At 45.1% G+C, this 21,101-nt stretch overlaps 1 protein-coding gene across 2 annotated transcripts in view; it reads right to left on the reverse strand.

The window, feature by feature from the left end:
• LOC135517552 (MAGUK p55 subfamily member 7-like) overlaps window positions 1–21,101 on the reverse strand; it is a 260,440-nt gene that overhangs the window by 178,614 nt on the left and 60,725 nt on the right. The window contains exon 2 of one of the 2 annotated variants that reach the window (XM_064941965.1): window positions 19,483–19,575. The gene's annotated coding sequence lies outside the window, so the exon portion shown is untranslated. Of the gene's footprint in view, window positions 1–19,383; window positions 19,453–19,482; window positions 19,576–21,101 lie in introns of those variants that run through there. The other variant, XM_064941964.1, reaches the window with a different exon arrangement.

The following is a 21,101-nucleotide window of genomic DNA, read 5'->3' on the forward strand; positions in this document are numbered from 1 at the left end:
TTGTAAGTAAGCATTTCACTGTAAGGTCTACCTACACCTGTTGTATTTGGCGCATGTGACAAATACATTTTGATTTGTCAAAAGTTTTGATTGATTGCTCTCTGTACTGCTCCCTGCTTTAGATATGAAAAAAATGTAATCAAGTCTGTAATATGACATGAGCAATTCCACAGTAATGGAATTGCACTGAGTTTAAGAAACGATACAACTCCATGCACAATGACTACTTTTATAAATTTACACCAAATTTTTTACAAAGACACATTTACTGTAAGAACTGTGCAGATGCAAAGTTTAGTAATAGAAGACCACGTTTTCCAAAACCTCTTAAATATCTGCCCCAGAATTAAGATTTAAAGATGTCTGCAGAAAGAATAAGGTGTTAGCTATGACATGGCAACATGACGTTGAAGCGATTGAAGTGAAGCGATTTTACACCCGGTAACAGAATTGCTGTAACATAATTTCATCATGGGTCCCAGATCTGCACAAAAATGCAGAATTATGGAAATTAATGTATTTCTCTTCCTGGTGATGTATCCTAAATTGTGCTTCAAGTTCCTCTGTGTCCACATCACCAAGGAATGATCATCATTGTCCACACACACCAACACAGTCATGAAGAAGGCACAACACCACCTCCTCCCCCTCAGGAGCCTGAAAAGATTTGGCACAGCCACCTAAGTCAGACTTTTCTCTCTGCTACCACATGACAAGTTGTACCAATGCAGCAAATCTGGAACCAAAAGGACCCTCAACAGCTTCTACCCCAAAGCCATAAGACTGCTTAATCGTTAGTTAAATTGTTAACCAATAGCTACAGTGGCTCCTCCATTAAAAGTTACGTCACACTGCAGCACACCTTGCGGGCTATTGCAGAATTCTATGGCACGTTATTTCATTGTCAGCCATTTTTACCATTAATGCAAGTTAGGGCTAGTTTGACCACCAGAGGGCATCTTTGAAAAGCATTTGATAGTCTTCAATATTGGCATTGATAGGTCATTTAAAACCTTTGTTGTAAGAACATAGTATATGGGATTGATTTTAAGAAATGTAGCTTCATTAATTTGATTAATATGATGGTGTTTCTATTCCAAGAAAAACAAAACCCCTATGGCGCTGTACAACGTGACGTCAGGAGTAGGCTACAGTACTAAGAGCATACAAGGATTGGAGGATTCTAAAATAACATCTAAGGTGCTGTCACGCCCTGACCTTAGAGATCCTTATTTATTCTCTATGTTTGGTTAGGTCAGGGTGTGACTCGGGTGGGAGAATCTGTTTTCTATTTCTTTGTTGTTTTTGCCTAGTTGGTTCCCAATCAGAGGCAGCTGTCTATCGTTGTTTCTGATTGGGGATCATATATAAGTTGTCATTTTCCGTTTGGGTTTTGTGGGGTGTTATTTTCCGTTTAGTATCTGTGCCTGACGGAACTGTACACTTTCGTTTTTGGATTTGTTATTTTTGTTTGAGTGATTCTTGACAATAAAGATCATGAACACTTTCCACGCTGCGCTTTGGTCCACTCTTCATTATGACGACGAGCATTACAGGTGCATAACATTTCCATACCCTAATTGTAGTGTAACCAATACCCAAATGAAGATTCAGTGAAAATAAAAAAATCCAAATCTCATTGATTAATCAAGACCAGTGTTACGTCCGTCGAAAGAAGTGGACCAAAGTGCAGGGTGGTGAGCGTACATATTCCTTTTTATTAGAATGTCGCCAACAAAAACAATAAACAATACAAAACCACCGGGAAGCTTAACGGTGCTATGATGCCTCTAACAAAGTTAACTACCCACCCTGAAAGGCGGGAAAAAGGGCTACCTTATTAAGTATGATTCCCAATCAGAGACAACGATAGACAGCTGTCCCTGATTGAGAACCATACCCGGCCAAAACATAGAAATAAAGAAACATAGAAAACAAAACATAGAATGCCCACCCCACATCACACCCTGACCTAACCAAATAGAGAAATAAAATGGCTCTACGGTCAGGGCGTGACAACCAGTCCCCATGCTTGTCTCATAGCAGCAAGAAATAATGCTGAAAAAGTTATTGTTTCAAATCTTATTGCTTCTAACTTCAATATGCTTTTTAAATAAATGAGACCTACACCACTTTTAACAGAACATTAGTCAACACTAGTGAGACTCATTTCACTTACGGTAGGCCTACAGACTCTCCGCCAATAATCACATTTTTCGTTCTGGCAAATCGGATCTTTTATATAATTCTAAATGAATTAATAATAGTAATAATCGCTTTGTTTAAAAATGTAGGATATTTTGTAGATTATTTTGTTTTCATTTAACCTAGAGTGAGCGAGATGCAGTGTCTAAGACCGCTGCACCCCTCGGGAGGCCCCATCCAAAGTTTTTGATGATGATCAATTGCCGTGCACAAAGTATCAAAAAACAGAGAGGTGTTGGTAAAGGTATATTGTCCTGCTAATAGCCCATAATGGGCTATTATAATACTGTACATGGTGTCCAGCTCAGGATAATTAAAACATGTCTTTGTTAGACTATCAGAAAGAATGTTGGTTCTTATTTATTTTGATCCAAATCCATGAACGAGTGAGTTACTCAGTTTTATGCTGGTGCCGGGGTTATATGACTGTGCCATCAAATTGATTAAATATAACAATATTTTGGAGATTATTTTGTTTAAAAAAACGAAAGTGAGCGATTGTAATCTGAATAAAGGCAAAAATAATATTTGTTAAGCCCAAAACATTTATTTCTGTTTTTTGAGGGAGAGAAACTCTGGGCCAATTGTCCCTATGGGACTCCCAATCACGGTCGGATGTGATACATAATAATAATAATAATACTTTTTTCCCCTTCCACATGTTAAAGGTTCAGATTGATAAATGGTTTTTTTTTAATCAATTATGATATTTAAGTTTAACCACAACATTTGTTGTATTATTTGTTGTCTTTTCTGGTGGATTAAACTGAAAACAACGGTCGGTTGTGATACAGCCAACCCAACTAAGAAATACATTTGACGATAGAATTCTCCCCCTATCCTCCTTCTAGGTAAGTCTAGTGTCCTGCCAATAGCCATAAGGGAGCTGTACGACGTGACCGTGTGTGTTTGAAATAATATTTTCCAGTTTTTGTTTACCTTCATTAGCCTACTTTGTTCCAATCTTCTTGTCACTCAGTGATATTTATTCCCATAGTAATTTGTTATGGATCCATGAGGAAAGAAAGATCTGCATTTTGAAATAGTATTTTATCATTATTTTATTAACGAAAGCATAAAGATGCTGATGAAGAAATACAGTACTGTACAGTATATGCTTTATCCGACATTTCCTTACATAAGGGAGAGCAGGCCATGTCCAGACATTCTCTTGACCTCAAGTACTCATTACCTCTTGTCTTTAAAGCTTTTTCAGGTTGCATCAGTCTTGGGCAGAAACTTCTGAGACACAGTATTAATGATGAACACCCGGAGGTTCACTGGTAAGCCACATTTGCCTCGGGATCCATCCCAGTTGGTATTCCATGTCCACCCGTGGTATCTTTCTTTGGTTACACATCCTCGGAATAGCAGAACAGCATAACGGTCCGTACGGGCCTTACTGTGCCCGGTGAGCAGTTGTCAAGTTCTGTTGGCAGAAGAGGAATGGAAATGCCAGAGTGAACCGACGACCTAACGAATCCGCCAGGTATGTTGACTCCAGGTATGTTGCCTGGGATGGATTGTGACTCCATCTCTTTCCTCACCCTCTTAAACACATCATTCTCCTCCTGACTCTCCGCCAATGCCACCTGACTCTCTGCCAATGACGAGTGACTCTGCCAATACCGCCTGGCTCTGGACCAATGCATCAGCTGTCGCCCGTATCTCTGCCCTCAGATAATGTTTCTCTTTCTGCTGGTTTGCCTTCATTGACTCGATCTTGGTCTTCAAAGTTTGAATCTGATCCATGTGCACCTTCATCAGATGAGCAGAATGGTACCGCCCTGAGCCCCCATCGATTACAGTGGCCTATGATAGAAACGATAGATCAATTAAGAATTCAAAGTGACTCCAACTCACAAATTCTGCGTACACATTTTAAGAATTGAGCAAAACTAAACACTTTCTTGGCAACCATGCATTTTTTCAGTGCGGCCCATTGTCCAGCCCTTTGCCCACTGATCTCCCCAGATGGTTGTCGGCATGGTTGTATGCTCTGCAAAAACACATTCATGTTTTTAGTACACAAATTGTTTTTGTTTTAATTTAACCTTTTTTAATTATCAATTGTATTACACAGTATGTGTACACATTGATAGGCTATATACCTTTTTTCAAAGAAAATGCACCGAAACCAAAACCAGCTCCAGCTCATTTTCAAGTCCTCTGGTGGTTATGGTCCGAACCCTGGAACGGATAGCACCATAGAAAGAAGCTGGTTTGATGAAAACGATGATGTCCATTTCATCTGTTCTCTTTAGTGGCAATTTCCTTTTTTTTTTGATAACACAGTTACCTTTCAAAAACGAGCTGTTTAAGGGTGGAGTTTGGGGCAGGGTTAGGAGTATACTGGAAAGTACTACAAGTGTGAAAAAAACAAGTGTTTGAAAACCTCTAGCTGTCCATCACTACTGTAAATATACACACAGCATCTTGTTTACATCCTGTTTACATTCTTTATTTTAACCACAACGTCACAAATACTTTGTATCTACCTTTCCAATTACTTTCAGAGTTTGGGATTTACAACACACAAAGTGCAACACACAAAGACAAGGTGGGAAAAAGGGCTGCCTAAGTATGATCCCCAATCAGAGACAACGATAGACAGCTGCCTCTGATTGGGAACCATACTCGGCCAACAAAGAAATATAAACATAGATTTCCCACCCTAGTCACACCCTGACCTACCAAATAGAGAATTTAAAGGATCTCTAAGGTCAGGGCGTGACAGTACCCCCACCCCCCAGCACAAATGTGTGGACTCCCGCCGCTCCAGGGGAGGGTCCGGGTGGACATCTACCCTCGGTGGCGTCTCCGGTCCGGGACGTAGCCCCGCTCCCTACGCTGATCGTCGCCGGAGACACCAGACCGTGAATCGTTGCCGGAGGAACCGGACCGTGGATCATCAAACAGATTCACCGGAGGCTCTGAACCAGGAACCACCGCTGGTGGCTCCGGACTGCAGATCGTCACCGGAGACTCCGGACTGGGAACCCCCTGCTGGAGGCTCTGGACTGCAGCTCGTCGCCGAAGACTCTGGACTGCGGATCGTCGCCGAAGACTCTGGACTGCGGATCGTCGCCGGAGACTCCGGACTGGGAACCCCTGCTGGAGGCAGCCTGTCGCTGGAGGCTCCAGACAGACGCTGGAGACTCCGGACCGTATTATTATATATATATTTTTTAAATCCCTCCGAATTCATATATAAGGGGAATTGTTCGCGCCATTATTAGTTACATTGTTTTAGATTGAACGTGCAGACAGGCACAAAGAACAGCGGGAACGGTACCCCTGTCAGCTCCATTATTAAGGCAATGTCCATTAAAGTGCTGCTCTGTGCTACTTAGTGGGGCGGGGTGGAGGTCCACCCCCTCCCTCTCCTCCTCCTCCCTTCCCCATGGGTTAGGTCCGTCTTCTGTGCGCTGCTCTGTGGCCTGTCCCGTGCCTCCTGCCCTCATACTTTGAACCTTGTGCGCCTACCACTATCTCAGTGGATAAAGCTGGAGAACTGCAAGGCAATCCCATTGTGTGCCACTCGGGAGCCATGACCAATATGACCAATATATTGTTACATCTGCTGCTGCCACGCCCTCTACTTCTCATCCTGGATCTTCCTAATCCTGCTACCACTACCCCAGTGCTCTCTCCCTCTCACAACCTGTGTGTGTGTGTGTGTGTGTGTGTGTGTGTGTGTGTGTGTGTGTGTGTGTGTGTGTGTGTGTGTGTGTGTGTGTGTGTGTGTGTGTGTGTGTGTGTGTGTGTGTGTGTGTGTGTGTGTGTGTGTGTGTGTGTGTGTGATTGTGTGAGTGGAGACAGGTGTACTGGAAGCTGAGCACGCAACCTGTTACATAATCAAGAACCCTACAAATACTTAGCCCTGCCACTTCCACACTGCCCGATCGTAGCCTCTACTCATCCTGTCTGCTCTGACTCTGGTACCTGTCTCCAGTCCCTCATCTCCTCAGTCCTGCTTCCCTGCCCTGGATCCCGCTCTACTGCTTCATTGGATTCCGCTCCAAATCTGCTTACCCGGTTCCTAATCTCCTTGCTCCCTGCCTCAGCCTCAGTATGGATTCCCAACTACCCGCCCAAGATTCCCCTGGCCTGCACCCAATCTCCTATCCTTGTCTCCTCGTCGGAGTCTGCATTTGGGTTCACCTGCTCCGACCCGCATAACATATATATTGTCCTGCTAGAAACATTGTTTGCAGAATTTACAGCCTGCTACGCTTGTGAAAAACAGGGTTAATAATATATCTGTGAGAATATCTAAGGGTGTCACGCCCTGACCATAGAAAGCCTTGTTATTCTCTCTTTTGGTTAGGTGACTAGCGGGGGTGTTCCTATCTAGGTTGTTTGTATTTCTATGTTGGCCTGGTATGGTTCCCAATCAGAGGCAGCTGTTTATCGGTGTCTCTGATTGGGGATCATGTTGAGGCAGCCATTTCCCCATTGTGCTTTGTGGGATCTTGTTTTTGTGTAGCTGCCTTTGAGCAGCCCAGGACGTCACGTTTCGTTTTCTTTTGTATTGTTTTTGGTACTGTGCTGTTTAGCCCTACTAGATGTTACGTTTCGTTTTGTATTTGTTGTTTTTTCTGTGTTCATTTAAGAAATTAAAATGTACGCCTACCACGCTGCACCTTGGTCCGATCCTTGCGTCGACGAGCGTAACAAAGGGGCTTTTATATTATTCTAAATTAATTAATAATAATTAATAACAATAATAATAATAGCTTTGTTTTTAAAATAACAATATTTTGGATATGATTTAGTTTTCAAATAACATAAAGTGAGCGAGAAAAGGGCCACTCTTGAACATGGGATGAAACATTGTTACTAATTTGTAAATACAGCCAGTTTGTCATTTAGAATGATTTATTTGTTTTTAGAGGGAGAGAAATCAAAAGCCTACCATCACCTCATGGGTCTCCCAGTCGCAGCCGGCACGGGTATTGACCCAGCGTCTGTAGCAACGCAGTTTGCACTGCGATGCAGTGTCTTAGACCGCTGCGCCTCTCAGGCTCTGTATAATGTGGCCGGTCGGGAGTAGGCTACAGTACTACAGAAAGAGAAAAATCATTTCCACACCCTAATTGTAGTCCAAGTTTCTCTTAGAATAAAAACTTTTGTGTAACAGTTTTAGTAAACAACACTGACCAGAAGTAACAAAAATATCTGTTTATTCCAGGTGTGTCTGCAGGACAGAGGAATAGCAATTCTTACCTTCTTCATCCTCATTATTCAGTTCATTGAAATTAAATGTTGAAGTTGTGCACAGTTAGTATCACATTTTCATTTCACTTCATTACAGTACAACGGTTTGATTTGTTTGATCGTAGCTAGCTAGCTACATAGCCGTCTTTGTATCTAAGACAATTGTGTAGTCTGGAGCGATTTTCTAGGTTAGCTAGCCAGCTATTGTCGTTCTTTTAATGTAACGTTACGTAATCAACACTGCTAGCTAGCCCCCGAATAGCAGCACTGTAGAAACTATTACACTCGACGGAACGACTTGATTAGTGTAGTGTCAACAACGTAGACACTGCCAGCTAGCCTACTCCAGCAGTACTGTATCATTTCAATCATTTTAGTCAATAAGATTCTTGCTACGTAAGCTTAACGTTCTGAACATTCGATAAGTGTAGTCCACTTGTCATTCCAATCTCCTTTGCATTAGCGTAGCCTCTTCTGTAGCCTGTCAACTATGTGTCTATCTATCCCTGTTCTCTCCTCTCTGCACAGACCATACAAACGCTCCACACCGCGTGGCCGCGGCCACCTAATCTGGTGGTCCCAGCGCGCACGACCCACGTGGAGTTCCAGGTCTCCGGTAGCCTCTGGAACTGCCGATCTGCGGCCAACAAGGCAGAGTTCATCTCAGCCTATGCCTCCCTCCAGTCCCTCGACTTCTTGGCACTGACGGAAACATGGATCACCACAGACAACACTGCCACTCCTACTGCTCTCTCTTCGTCCGCCCACATGTTCTCGCACACCCCGAGAGCTTCTGGTCAGCGGGGTGGTGGCACCGGGATCCTCATCTCTCCCAAGTGGTCATTCTCTCTTTCTCCCCTTACCCATCTGTCTATCGCCTCCTTTGAATTCCATGCTGTCACAGTTACCAGCCCTTTCAAGCTTAACATCCTTATCATTTATCGCCCTCCAGGTTCCCTCGGAGAGTTCATCAATGAGCTTGATGCCATGATAAGCTCCTTTCCTGAGGACGGCTCACCTCTCACAGTCCTGGGCGACTTTAACCTCCCCACGTCTACCTTTGACTCATTCCTCTCTGCCTCCTTCTTTCCACTCCTCTCCTCTTTTGACCTCACCCTCTCACCTTCCCCCCTACTCACAAGGCAGGCAATACGCTCGACCTCATCTTTACTAGATGCTGTTCTTCCACTAACCTCATTGCAACTCCCCTCCAAGTCTCCGACCACTACCTTGTATCCTTTTCCCTCTCGCTCTCATCCAACACTTCCCACACTGCCCCTACTCGGATGGTATCGCGCCGTCCCAACCTTCGCTCTCTCTCCCCCGCTACTCTCTCCTCTTCCATCCTATCATCTCTTCCCTCTGCTCATACCTTCTCCAACCTATCTCCTGATTCTGCCTCCTCAACCCTCCTCTCTTCCCTTTCTGCATCCTTTGACTCTCTATGTCCCCTATCCTCCAGGCCGGCTCGGTCCTCCCCTCCCGCTCCGTGGCTCGACGACTCATTGCGAGCTCACAGAACAGTGCTCCGGGCAGCCGAGCGGAAATGGAGGAAAACTCGCCTCCCTGCGGACCTGGCATCCTTTCACTCCCTCCTCTCTACATTTTCCTCCTCTGTCTCTGCTGCTAAAGCCACTTTCTTCCACTCTAAATTCCAAGCATCTGCCTCTAACCCTAGGAAGCTCTTTGCCACCTTCTCCTCCCTCCTGAATCCTCCTCCCCCCTCCTCCCTCTCTGCAGATGACTTCGTCAACCATTTTGAAAAGAAGGTCGACGACATCCGATCCTCGTTTGCTAAGTCAAACGACACCGCTGGTTCTGCTCACACTGCCCTACCCTGTGCTCTGACCTCTTTCTCCCCTCTCTCTTCAGATGAAATCTCGCTTCTTGTGACGGCCGGCCGCCCAACAACCTGCCCGCTTGACCCTATCCCCTCCCCTCTTCTCCAGACCATTTCCGGAGACCTTCTCCCTTACCTCACCTCGCTCATCAACTCATCCCTGACCGCTGGCTACGTCCCTTCCGTCTTCAAGAGAGCGAGAGTTGCACCCCTTCTGAAAAAACCTATACTCGATCCCTCCGATGTCAACAACTACAGACCAGTATCCCTTCTTTCTTTTCTCTCCAAAACTCTTGAACGTGCCGTCCTTGGCCAGCTCTCCCGCTATCTCTCTCAGAATGACCCTCTTGATCCAAATCAGTCAGGTTTCAAGACTAGTCATTCAACTGAGACTGCTCTTCTCTGTATCACGGAGGCGCTCCGCACTGCTAAAGCTAACTCTCTCTCCTCTGCTCTCATCCTTCTAGACCTATCGGCTGCCTTCGACACTGTGAACCATCAGATCCTCCTCTCCACCCTCTCCGAGTTGGGCATCTCCGGTGCGGCCCACGCTTGGATTGCGTCCTACCTGACAGGTCGCTCCTACCAGGTGGCGTGGCGAGAATCTGTCTCCTCGCCACGCGCTCTCACCACTGGTGTCCCCCGCGCTCTCACCACTGGTGTCCCTATTCTCGCTATACACCAAGTCACTTGGCTCTGTCATAACCTCACATGGTCTCTCCTATCATTGCTATGCAGACGACACACAATTAATCTTCTCCTTTCCCCCTTCTGATGACCAGGTGGCGAATCGCATCTCTGCATGTCTGGCAGATATATCAGTGTGGATGACGGATCACCACCTCAAGCTGAACCTCGGCAAGACGGAGCTGCTCTTCCTCCCGGGGAAGGACTGCCCGTTCCATGATCTCGCCATCACGGTTGACAACTCCATTGTTTCCTCCTCCCAGAGCGCTAAGAACCTTGGCGTGATCCTGGACAACACCCTGACGTTCTCAACTAACATCAAGGCGGTGGCCCGTTCCTGTAGGTTCATGCTCTACAACATCCGCAGAGTACGCCCCTGCCTCACACAGGAAGCTGCGCAGGTCCTAATCCAGGCACTTGTCATCTCCCGTCTGGATTACTGCAACTCGCTGTTGGCTGGGCTCCCTGCCTGTGCCATTAAACCCCTACAACTCATCCAGAACGCCGCAGCCCGTCTGGTGTTCAACCTTCCCAAGTTCTCTCACGTCACCCCGCTCCTCCGCTCTCTCCACTGGCTTCCAGTTGAAGCTCGCATCCGCTACAAGACCATGGTGCTTGCCTACGGAGCTGTGAGGGGAACGGCACCGCAGTACCTCCAGGCTCTGATCAGGCCCTACACCCAAACAAGGGCACTGCGTTCATCCACCTCTGGCCTGCTCGCCTCCCTACCACTGAGGAAGTACAGTTCCCGCTCAGCCCAGTCAAAACTGTTCGCTGCTCTGGCCCCCCAATGGTGGAACAAACTCCCTCACGACGCCAGGACAGCGGAGTCAATCACCACCTTCCGGAGACACCTGAAACCCCACCTCTTCAAGGAATACCTAGGATAGGATAAAGCACTCCTTCTCACCCCCCTTAAATGATTTAGATGCACTATTGTAAAGTGGCTGTTCCACTGATGTCAGAAGGTGAATTCACCAATTTGTAAGTCGCTCTGGATAAGAGCGTCTGCTAAATGACTTAAATGTAAATGTAGTTAGCAGATTCCATGTTGTTTATGTCGCCCATTCATTGTCATTTAGAGACACAGTAGCGCATTGGGACCCAAAAGCATAATCAGTGCTGGTCTGGAGCAATGAAGTAGTGACGCAGGGTACCGTATTAAACCACAAATTACCTGAGTCCCGCAGCATAACCACAACTTTTAGTTGGGCAAGCATTGTAGCTGCATTGACTTTTTGCTGAAATTATTTTTGACTCATCACATATGTTAATTATCGATCCTGTTGCCTAGTCACTTTATCCCTATCTATATGTATACAGTGCCTTCGGGAAGTACTCAGGCCAATTTAACTTTTTGACATTTTGTTATGTTACAGCTTATTCTAAAATGGATTAGATAAATAAAATCCTCAGCAATCTATGCACAATACCCCATAATGACAAAGCGAAAACAGATTTTTGGAAAAACACATACCTTATTTACATAAGTATTCAGACCATTTGCTATGTGACTTGAAATTGAGCTCAGGTGCACCCTGTTTCCATTAATCATCCTTGAGATGTTTCTACAACTTGATTGGAGTCCACCTGTGGTAAATTCAATTGTTTGGACATGATTTGGAAAGGCACACACCTGTCTTTATAATGTCCCACAGTTGACAGTGCATGTCAGAGCAAAAACCAAGTCATGAAGTCCAAGGAATTGTCCGTAGAGCTCCGAGATATGATTGTGTCGAGGCACAGATCTGGGGAAGGGTCCCAAGAACACAGTGGCTTCCATCATTCTTCAATGGAAGAAGTTTTGGAATCACCAAGACACTTTCTAGAGCTAGCCGCTTGGCCAAAATGAGCAATCGAGGGAGAAGGGCCTTGGTCAGGGAGGTGACCAAGAACCCCATGGTCACTCTGACAGAGCTCTAGAGGTCCTCTGTGGAGGTGGGAGAATCTTCCAGAAGGCCAACCATCTTTGCAGCATGCCACCAATCAAGCCTTTATGGTAGAGTGGCCAGACAGAATCCACTCCTCAGTAAAAGGCACATGACAGCCCGCTTAGAGTTTGCCAAAAGGCACTTAAAGACGCTCAGGCCATGAGAAACAAGATTTTCTTGTCTGATGAAACCAAGATAGAACTCTTTGGCCTGAATGCCAAGTGTCACGTCTGGAGGAAACCTGGCAGCATCGCTATGGTGAAGCATGGTGGTGGCAGCATCAGGGAGACTAGACAGGATCAAGGGAAAGATGAAAAGAGCAAGGTACAGAGAGATCCTTGATGAGAATCTGCTCCAAAGCGCTCAGGACCTCAGACTGGGGCGAGAGAGACAGAGAAAGAGAGAGGGGGGGAGACTGATGATAGTGCCGAGGAAGATGGCAGCATTGCGACTAGCTCTTAAAAAAAGAAAATACTGCAAAGTTTTCTATGTACTATTTTTACATTATTAGCTCTGGAAATGTTTTGTGTCATTTCAGCCTACTTAGATTTGTGTGTATTGGGTATATGTTGTGTAATTTGTTAGATATTACTGCACTGTCGGAGCTAGAAGCACAAGCATTTCGCTACACCCGCAATAACATCTGTCATTTATTATATTATATGATTTTATAGTAAGAAGAAAATGAATGAACGTACCTGAAAAAAATAGAAAGGACATCTTTCCCATTCCATAGCAAGTGTGCTTGTGAAGTGGCTATATTGAGCGTAAAAGTGATCATTTGAAACAGGTCCTATAGCTGGATTTAGAGTTACTTGGCAACTTTAGTTGTGAATGATACAAACATTAGAATGTCTTAGAAATCAAAACATGTACAGTATGGGCTGCATGGTGCGACTATAGGCTATTGATGATTTGAGAAAGTATCACAGGCCGCCCAGCTGTTCTCTCACCAAGTGATCATACACTGCTCAAAAAAATAAAGGGAACACTAAAATAACGCATCCTAGATCTGAATGAATGAAATATTCTCATTAAATACTTTTTTCTTTACATAGTTGAATGTGCTGACAACAAAATCACACAAAAATTATCAATGGATATCAAATTTATCAACCCATGGAGGTTTGGATTTGGAGTCACACTCAAAATTAAAGTGGAAAACCACACTACAGGCTGATCCAACTTTGATGTAATGTCCTTAAAACAAGTCAAAATGAGGCTCAGTAGTGTGTGTGGCCTCCACGTGCCTGTATGACCTCCCTACAACGCCTGGGCATGCTCCTGATGAGGTGGCGGATGGTCTCATGAGAGATCTCCTCCCAGACCTGGACTAAAGCATCCGCCAACTCCTGGACAGTCTGTGGTGCAACATGGCGTTGGTGGATGGAGCGAGACATGATGTCCCAGATGTGCTCAATTGGATTCAGGTCTGGGGAACGGGCGGACCAGTCCATAGCATCAATGCCTTCCTCTTGCAGGAACTGCTGACACACTCCAGCCACATGAGGTCTAGCATTGTCTTGCATTAGGAGAAACCCAGGGCCAACCGCACCAGCATATGGTCTCACAAGGGGTCTGAGGATCTCATCTCGTTACCTAATGGCAGTCAGGCTACCTCTGGCGAGCACATGGAGGGCTGTGCGGCCCCCCAAAGAAATGCCACCCCACACCATGACTGACCCACCGCCAAACCGGTCATGCTGGAGGGTGTTGCAGGCAGCAGAACATTCTCCACGGCGTCTCCAGACTCTGTCACATCTGTCACATGTGCTCAGTGTGAACCTGCTTTCATCTGTGAAGAGCACAGGGCGCCAGTGGCGAATTTACCAATCTTGGTGTTCTCTGGCAATTGCCAAACGTCCTGCACGGTGTTGGGCTGTAAGCACAACCCCCACCTGTGGAAGTTGGGCCCTCATACCACCCTCATGGAGTCTGTTTCTGACCGTTTGAGCAGACACATGCACATTTGTGGCCTGCTTGTGGTCATTTTGCAGGGCTCTGGCAGTGCGCCTCCTGCTCCTCCTTGCACAAAGGCGGAGGTAGCGGTCCTGCTGCTGGGTTGTTGCCCTCCTACGGCCTCCTCCACGTCTCCTGATGTACTGGTCAGTCTCCTGGTAGCGCCTCCATGCTCTGGACACTACGCTGACAGACACAGCAAACCTTCTTGCCACAGCTCGCATTGATGTGCCATCCTGGATGAGCTGCACTACCTGAGCCACTTGTGTGGGTTGTAGACTCCGTCTCATGCTACCACTAGAGTGAAAGCACCGCCAGCATTCAAAAGTGACCAAAACACCAGCCAGGAAGCATAGGAACTGAGAAGTGGTCTGTGGTCACCACCTGCAGAACCACTCCTTTATTGGGGGTGTCTTGCTAATTGCCTATAATTTCCACCTGTTGTCTATTCCATTTGCACAACAGCATGTGAAATTTATTGTCAATCAGTGTTGCTTCCTAAGTGGACAGTTTGATTTCATAGAAGTGTGGTTGACTTGGATTGACATTGTGTTGTTTAAGTGTTCCCTTTATTTTTTTGAGCAGTGTAGTTTAGATTTAGAATGGTCCATTATCAAATGGGCAGAAACAGGGGCAGGGAAAAAAATAAATTTTCATCCATATGCATTTGATTTGTAAATGAAGGCGCTTCCTGCTTGTCCGAATTGAAATGTTTTATAGGGGAGCTGTGTTTAATATGAGCAGCTAAGAAATAAATATAAGAACACTTATTTCACTCCACACATCAACCACTTGAGGACCATGTTCTTGATGTGCGACAGGTGATATTCCGCCCCAACTCTGTATGCCATGGACTTTCCAGCCCTGTTCCAGCAGCTACCCAGTGCTTCATTTGGGAAACCAAGTTAAATCTGTTCTGGAACATCGATAGGAACATGTTTACGCAATGAAACATATTTCACGAAGCTGTTGACAGCCCCTCTGTGTGCTCGAGAAAGGAATAAAGAGAGAGAGAGAGAAGGAAATGCATGGTGGTGAGATATTTTGTAGCTAAAAGGTCAATTGTCAACCAATTAATTATGAAAATATTTTTTGAAATACTAGGCTATTCAAAACCATATACAACTTCACTATAATTGTAAGCTAACTGTAAGATACCCTAAACAATCAATGAACCAACAATGAACCAACAGCATCGCCTAGGGCTATACAGCATCGCCTAGGTTCCATCGTGGATAGAAATGTTTGAGCGTAGCATAAGGTTACCAGTCCATCCAGTATGCATAATAATACAGTCCACACTCAAAGGGGATTACTCAAAATGTGTTTCATTTTGGAGTAAAGGCTAGACCATTGATCTACCAAAGAAAATTATTTATAATTTCTTTAGTAATTTTTTATTTAATTTTATGGTTCAAATTATACCCCTTTTTCTCCGAAACGTCTTGGTATCTAATTGGTAGTTACAGTCTTGTCTAATCGTTGCAAATCCGTACGGACGAGAGAGATAGAGAGGTGAAGGTCGAGAGCCGTGGGTCCTCCGAAACACACCCCTGCCAAGCCGCACTGCTTCTTGACATAATGCCCACTTAACCCGGAAGCCAGCCGCAATGTGTCAGAGGAAACACTGTACACCTGGCGATCATGTCAGCGTGCACTGCGCCCGGCCCGCCACAGGAGTCGCTAGTGCACGATGGGACAAGGGCATCCCTGCCGGTCAAACCCTCCCCTAACCCAGACGATGCTGGGCCAATTGTGTGCCGCCACATGGGTCTCCCAGTCGCGGCAACAGAGCATGTACCACTCGGGAGGGACCAAAGAGATCATAAATCAGTTTGGTTGTATGTCTTGAATGCATAAGAGGAGATACCGTGGCTCAATGATACGTGGAATTTTACTGCGGTCATGACTCATGATTGCCGGGGAGGCGGTAATACGGTCACCGCAACAGCCCTCGTCTGAACCGGACCAAATTTGAACCAATCATAATAATTTAAGTTTCACAAGTTTGGACATCACTGTAGAGCTCAGTAGACTACAGTAGATTACATAGGGTACAGTAATGTACAGCTCAACACAGTAGAGTTAAGTACAGTATAGTCAAGTAGAGTATAGTTCAATACAGTACATTATAGTGTACACAACTCTAGTGCACTCTACTGGGTACTGTACTGAACTCTACTCTACTGTACATGACTGTACTGTACTATACTCTACTGTACTGTGCTGTCCAAACTTGTGAAAGATAGACATCTATGAATGGTTAAGTTTTGGTCTGGTCAGGACTGGAACAAATCTGAACCAGTCATGGACGTCTATGTTTGGGCCAAATGAAGGCAGGTCCAGATGTCTATGGACGTTTAAATCAAAGCTGTTCCAAACCGGCCAGGGTGGACTGACCAAATTTCAACTACTTTTCAACGTCCATGGAAGTCCAGTGTCGGTCAGTGCTCAGTGAGTGAGGATGCTGGTTACAGTAAATGGAAAGAGAGGGGGCTCTTGGGTACTGTAGGTGTCAGTAAGAGCTGGGAGAGGTGACATGAATTGGATTGAGAGATGGAGGGGTTGTCCAGACTTTTCACACTCTTGTGTTGATCACCAGACGGCAGAAAGAGAAAGAAAACAGTTATCAGCCGGTGGACGAGAGGACAGTAGCAGGTGACCCAACCTGTTGTTTGTGACAACTATGATTTCCCATTGTCACCAATTCAATTGCAGATATTCCATTACCAATTCTGTTAGCGATTTGGTAAGTGAATTTCAAGTTTTAAACACTTAATAATACTTAAACAAAATTGATATCAGTAAAAAACCCTATAACTAATTTATAGGTCTACCTTTACAGGTTACTTCTGTGAACTTTCATTATCCTCCATCATGAGGGAGAGAAAATATCTTCAACATATCTGGATTTTTGGTAACGGAATTTACAGTTTTTTCTGAATGCTTAAACACTAACAGTGATTATTGAAGCACTATCTCTGAAACCATTAACACTAGCCAATGCATTTACCAAGTGTGCCAAACTGAATGCACATTCTTTGCTGAATGCACATTCAGTTTGTAATTTTATAACACACTTTTTGCAAAACTGTAAACACAACTCACTGCTTTACACTCAGTTTACATGTGGATGAAGTCTTAAGGCCAGACCCACAAAGGTGAGATGTTTCTGTTCTTTTTTTTCTAGCGCAAATGTTTGTTTTCTTCTACTGCTCTTTTGTTGTTTGAGTGTTAGATTTTTTTCTCTCAAAATGTTCTAACATTTTCCACTTATTTGTTATAATTTTGCACGCCCAATTTTTCAGTTTTTGATTTGTTAAAAAAGTTTGAAATATCCAATAAATGTCGTTCCACTTCATGATTGTGTCCCACTTGTTGTTGATTCTTCACAAAAAAATACAATTTTATATCTTTATGTTTGAAGCCTGAAATGTGGCAAAAGGTCGCAAAGTTCAAGGGGGCCGAATACTTTCGCAAGGCACTGTACATACTTTACACATTTGGATATCTGTGTGTATGTGTGTTTACTTCATGTATGACAAAACTTTATTGCAAACTGCTATGCCCTGCACACAGATAAAGCAAAAGCCACAAGTGTTTTTCATTTATACTATCTTTGTGTAGTTGGTGCTTCGTGTGCTTATTCAAATGATGGTTTGTGTGTACTGTATTGACGCAAAAACACAAGAGTTTTGCAATAATTGTTTTCTTTTGCAAGAGATGGATACTGTTTTAGTGGCTTGGTGTAAGGTTTTGTGGTTAGTGTTGTTAGGTTCTAATTATCAGAGTAAAAAAACTCTACGGACACTATGAAAGCTTAACCAAGTTTAATTCTTCACAGCAGCATTCAGACAAAGACATGTTCACACAAGCACTGATATTTAACCATATCTCCTAGGCTGAGTCGCCTCCTACACATCTGAACAGCCAATGTATTTCTGTTGCTAGAAAGAACCTTCCTCACTTCATCTGACCTCTACCCCAAAGTGCTCACTCCACCTCTAGTTGACAGAGGTATTTTTTTTTCTAAGACCCCTTTTCCATCTGTTTGACATGAAATCAAGATGGAAGATGGTTGAGAAATGTATACATGCCTTATTTTCAAAGAAATATAGATATAGCTTTCATTTGACATGCTCCTATAAACTTCACATGTTAGTGCTCTTGGTCCCATTTACACGGAGATGACCAAATCTCTTTCAAATACCTCAGAAGGTTTGAGTATAGATTGGATATGACTGGATGCCTTAACCTTAAACAGAGGAACTAAGCAGGCTGCTATATCTGCACCACAGGAACCTTCGCCTGAATGGCTGAACCTCTGACTTAACAGGCCTCGGATGGAGTTCCAAAAGATTTCAGCGTGTGGTTGGTTGAGAGGTCAAGGTGAAGGTGCGGTGTTTGAACAGCTCAGGATCAGTACAGAGCCAGACCAGGGCCATATGCTTCTCATGTGAGGCTAGTCTTTCCACATAAAGTGTGTATGTGCGCGTGTGTGTATTTATGTGTGCGTGCGTGTGTGCTTTTTTCTTCGACATTTTAGCAGATGCACTTATTCAGAGCGACTTACAGAAGCAATCAGGGTTAAGTGCCTTGCTCAAGGGCCCATCAACAGTTTTCACCTAGGTTGCTCTGAGATTTGAACCAGCAATGCTCTTAACGACTAGGCTACGTGTGTGTGTGTGTGTGTGTGTGTGTGTGTGTGTGTGTGTGTGTGTGTGTGTGTGTGTGTGTGTGTGTGTGTGTGTGTGTGTGTGTGTGTGTGTGTGTGTGTGTGTGTGTGTGTGTGTGTGTGTGTGTGTACAGTATATGAACCCATCTTTCCAGTGTCTGCCCCAGGAACGTTGAGGTCATTTTATGTGCACAGCAGGGTCTTCCCTCCATGCAACACATTAACACACAGACCAAGCCCTTTTAATGCATTAAAGACTCTATTAAAAGTTTCCCTGCCTTGTTTCAATAAAAAGTGATGGAAACAAAATTAATTTGACATGTTACATTTTCTGTAAGCCCTTCAGGCAGTCTGTCTTTTACACATTACAGTTGATAGAGATAGAGATCGACAGATAGCGGGAGAGAGAAAGCAGGAAAGAGAGAGACCGAGACAGAGATCTTCCAGTCTGAAGGCAGGTGTTCTGTTCCGGGTCAGGCTAGGATATGAGCTGAGGTTCTAGAGTGAAGATCAAAGTTCAACTATCCCAGAAGACAACAGCTGGGCCATCTGGTGAGTCAATCTCTGGCTCGGTCACAAATGGCAAGCTATTCCCTATATAGTACACTACTTTTGAGCAAAGCCTATAGGGCTCTGGTCAAAAGTTGTGAACTAAAGGGAATACTACTTGAGATGCAGCCGAATAAGGCTTCTAGAATTACTAGCAATCAGTAGGCGCATATCATACAGACATAATACCATTTCAGCAAACACTTAGCCAGTTAGCCAGTTAGGCTTACATAGGCCTACTATGTACAAAAGAAAGCAAGTCACAGGAAAGGAGAAACACACTAAGCCACGATTAACAGACAATACAAAGGGCTTACCTGAGCTCTCTTCCATACACACACATACACAGGAAGCACATACAAACAGGCACACACACTAAGGCAAAGACACACCCAGAGAGGGTAGCAGCAACTCACCTAATCAGACCTGTTACTCTGGTTCCTTCAGTTAGTGTTCCAGAAAGCTCATAAAGCTCCACCCCTTCACTTCCCTCTACCGCCTTATAGAGCCTGTCAGAGAGATATACAGACATAATATGACATTTGAAATGGCTTTATTCTTTTGGAACTTCTGTGAATGTAATGTTTACTGTTAATTTTTATTGTTTATTATCTACTTCACTTGCTTTGGCAATGTTAAAATACGTTTCCCATGACAATAAAGCCCTTAAATTGAATTGAATTGTGAGAGTGAGAGAATTAAATTATTTTACACACTGCATACAGATGAGATAGACGGGAGTTACTATAAACATTTCTGAGGAAGTGCAATTCCGTCTTCAAGAGAGCGAGAGTTGCACCCCTTCTGAAAAAACCTACACTCGATCCCTCCGATGTCAACAACTACAGACCAGTATCCCTTCTTTCTTTTCTCTCCAAAACTCTTGAACGTGCCGTCCTTGGCCAGCTCTCCCGCTATCTCTCTCAGAATGACCTTCTTGATCCAAATCAGTCAGGTTTCAAGACTAGTCATTCAACTGAGACTGCTCTTCTCTGTATCACGGAGGCGCTCCGCACTGCTAAAGCTAACTCTCTCTCCTCTGCTCTCATCCTTCTAGACCTATCGGCTGCCTTCGACACTGTGAACAATCAGATCCTCCTCTCCACCCTCTCCGAGTTGGGCATCTCCGGTGCGGCCCACGCTTGGATTGCGTCCTACCTGACAGGTCGCTCCTACCAGGTGGCGTGGCGAGAATCTGTCTCCTCGCCACGCGCTCTCACCACTGGTGTCCCCCAGGGCTCTGTTCTAGGCCCTCTCCTATTTTCGCTATACACCAAGTCACTTGGCTCTGTCATAACCTCACATGGTCTCTCCTATCATTGCTATGCAGATGACACACAATTAATCTTCTCCTTTCCCCCTTCTGATGACCAGGTGGCGAATCGCATCTCTGCATGTCTGGCAGACATATCAGTGTGGATGACGGATCACCACCTCAAGCTGAACCTCGGCAAGACGGAGCTGCTCTTCCTCCCGGGGAAGGACTGCCCGTTCCATGATCTCGCCATCACGGTTGACAACTCCATTGTGTCCTCCTCCCAGAGCGCTAAGAACCTTGGCATGATCCTGGACAACACCCTGTCGTTCTCAACTAACATCAAGGCGGTGGCCCGTTCCTGTAGGTTCATGCCTCACACAGGAAGCGGCGCAGGTCCTAATCCAGGCACTTGTCATCTCCCGTCTGGATTACTGCAACTCGCTGTTGGCTGGGCTCCCTGCCTGTGCCATTAAACCCCTACAACTCATCCAGAACGCCGCAGCCCGTCTGGTGTTCAACCTTCCCAAGTTCTCTCACGTCACCCCGCTCCTCCGCTCTCTCCACTGGCTTCCAGTTGAAGCTCGCATCCGCTACAAGACCATGGTGCTTGCCTACGGAGCTGTGAGGGGAACGGCACCGCAGTACCTCCAGGCTCTGATCAGGCCCTACACCCAAACAAGGGCACTGCGTTCATCCACCTCTGGCCTGCTCGCCTCCCTACCACTGAGGAAGTACAGTTCCCGCTCAGCCCAGTCAAAACTGTTCGCTGCTCTGGCC

The sequence above is a fragment of the Oncorhynchus masou genome, chromosome 28, assembly GCF_036934945.1.
Source record: "Oncorhynchus masou masou isolate Uvic2021 chromosome 28, UVic_Omas_1.1, whole genome shotgun sequence".
Lineage (NCBI taxonomy): Eukaryota > Metazoa > Chordata > Actinopteri > Salmoniformes > Salmonidae > Oncorhynchus > Oncorhynchus masou.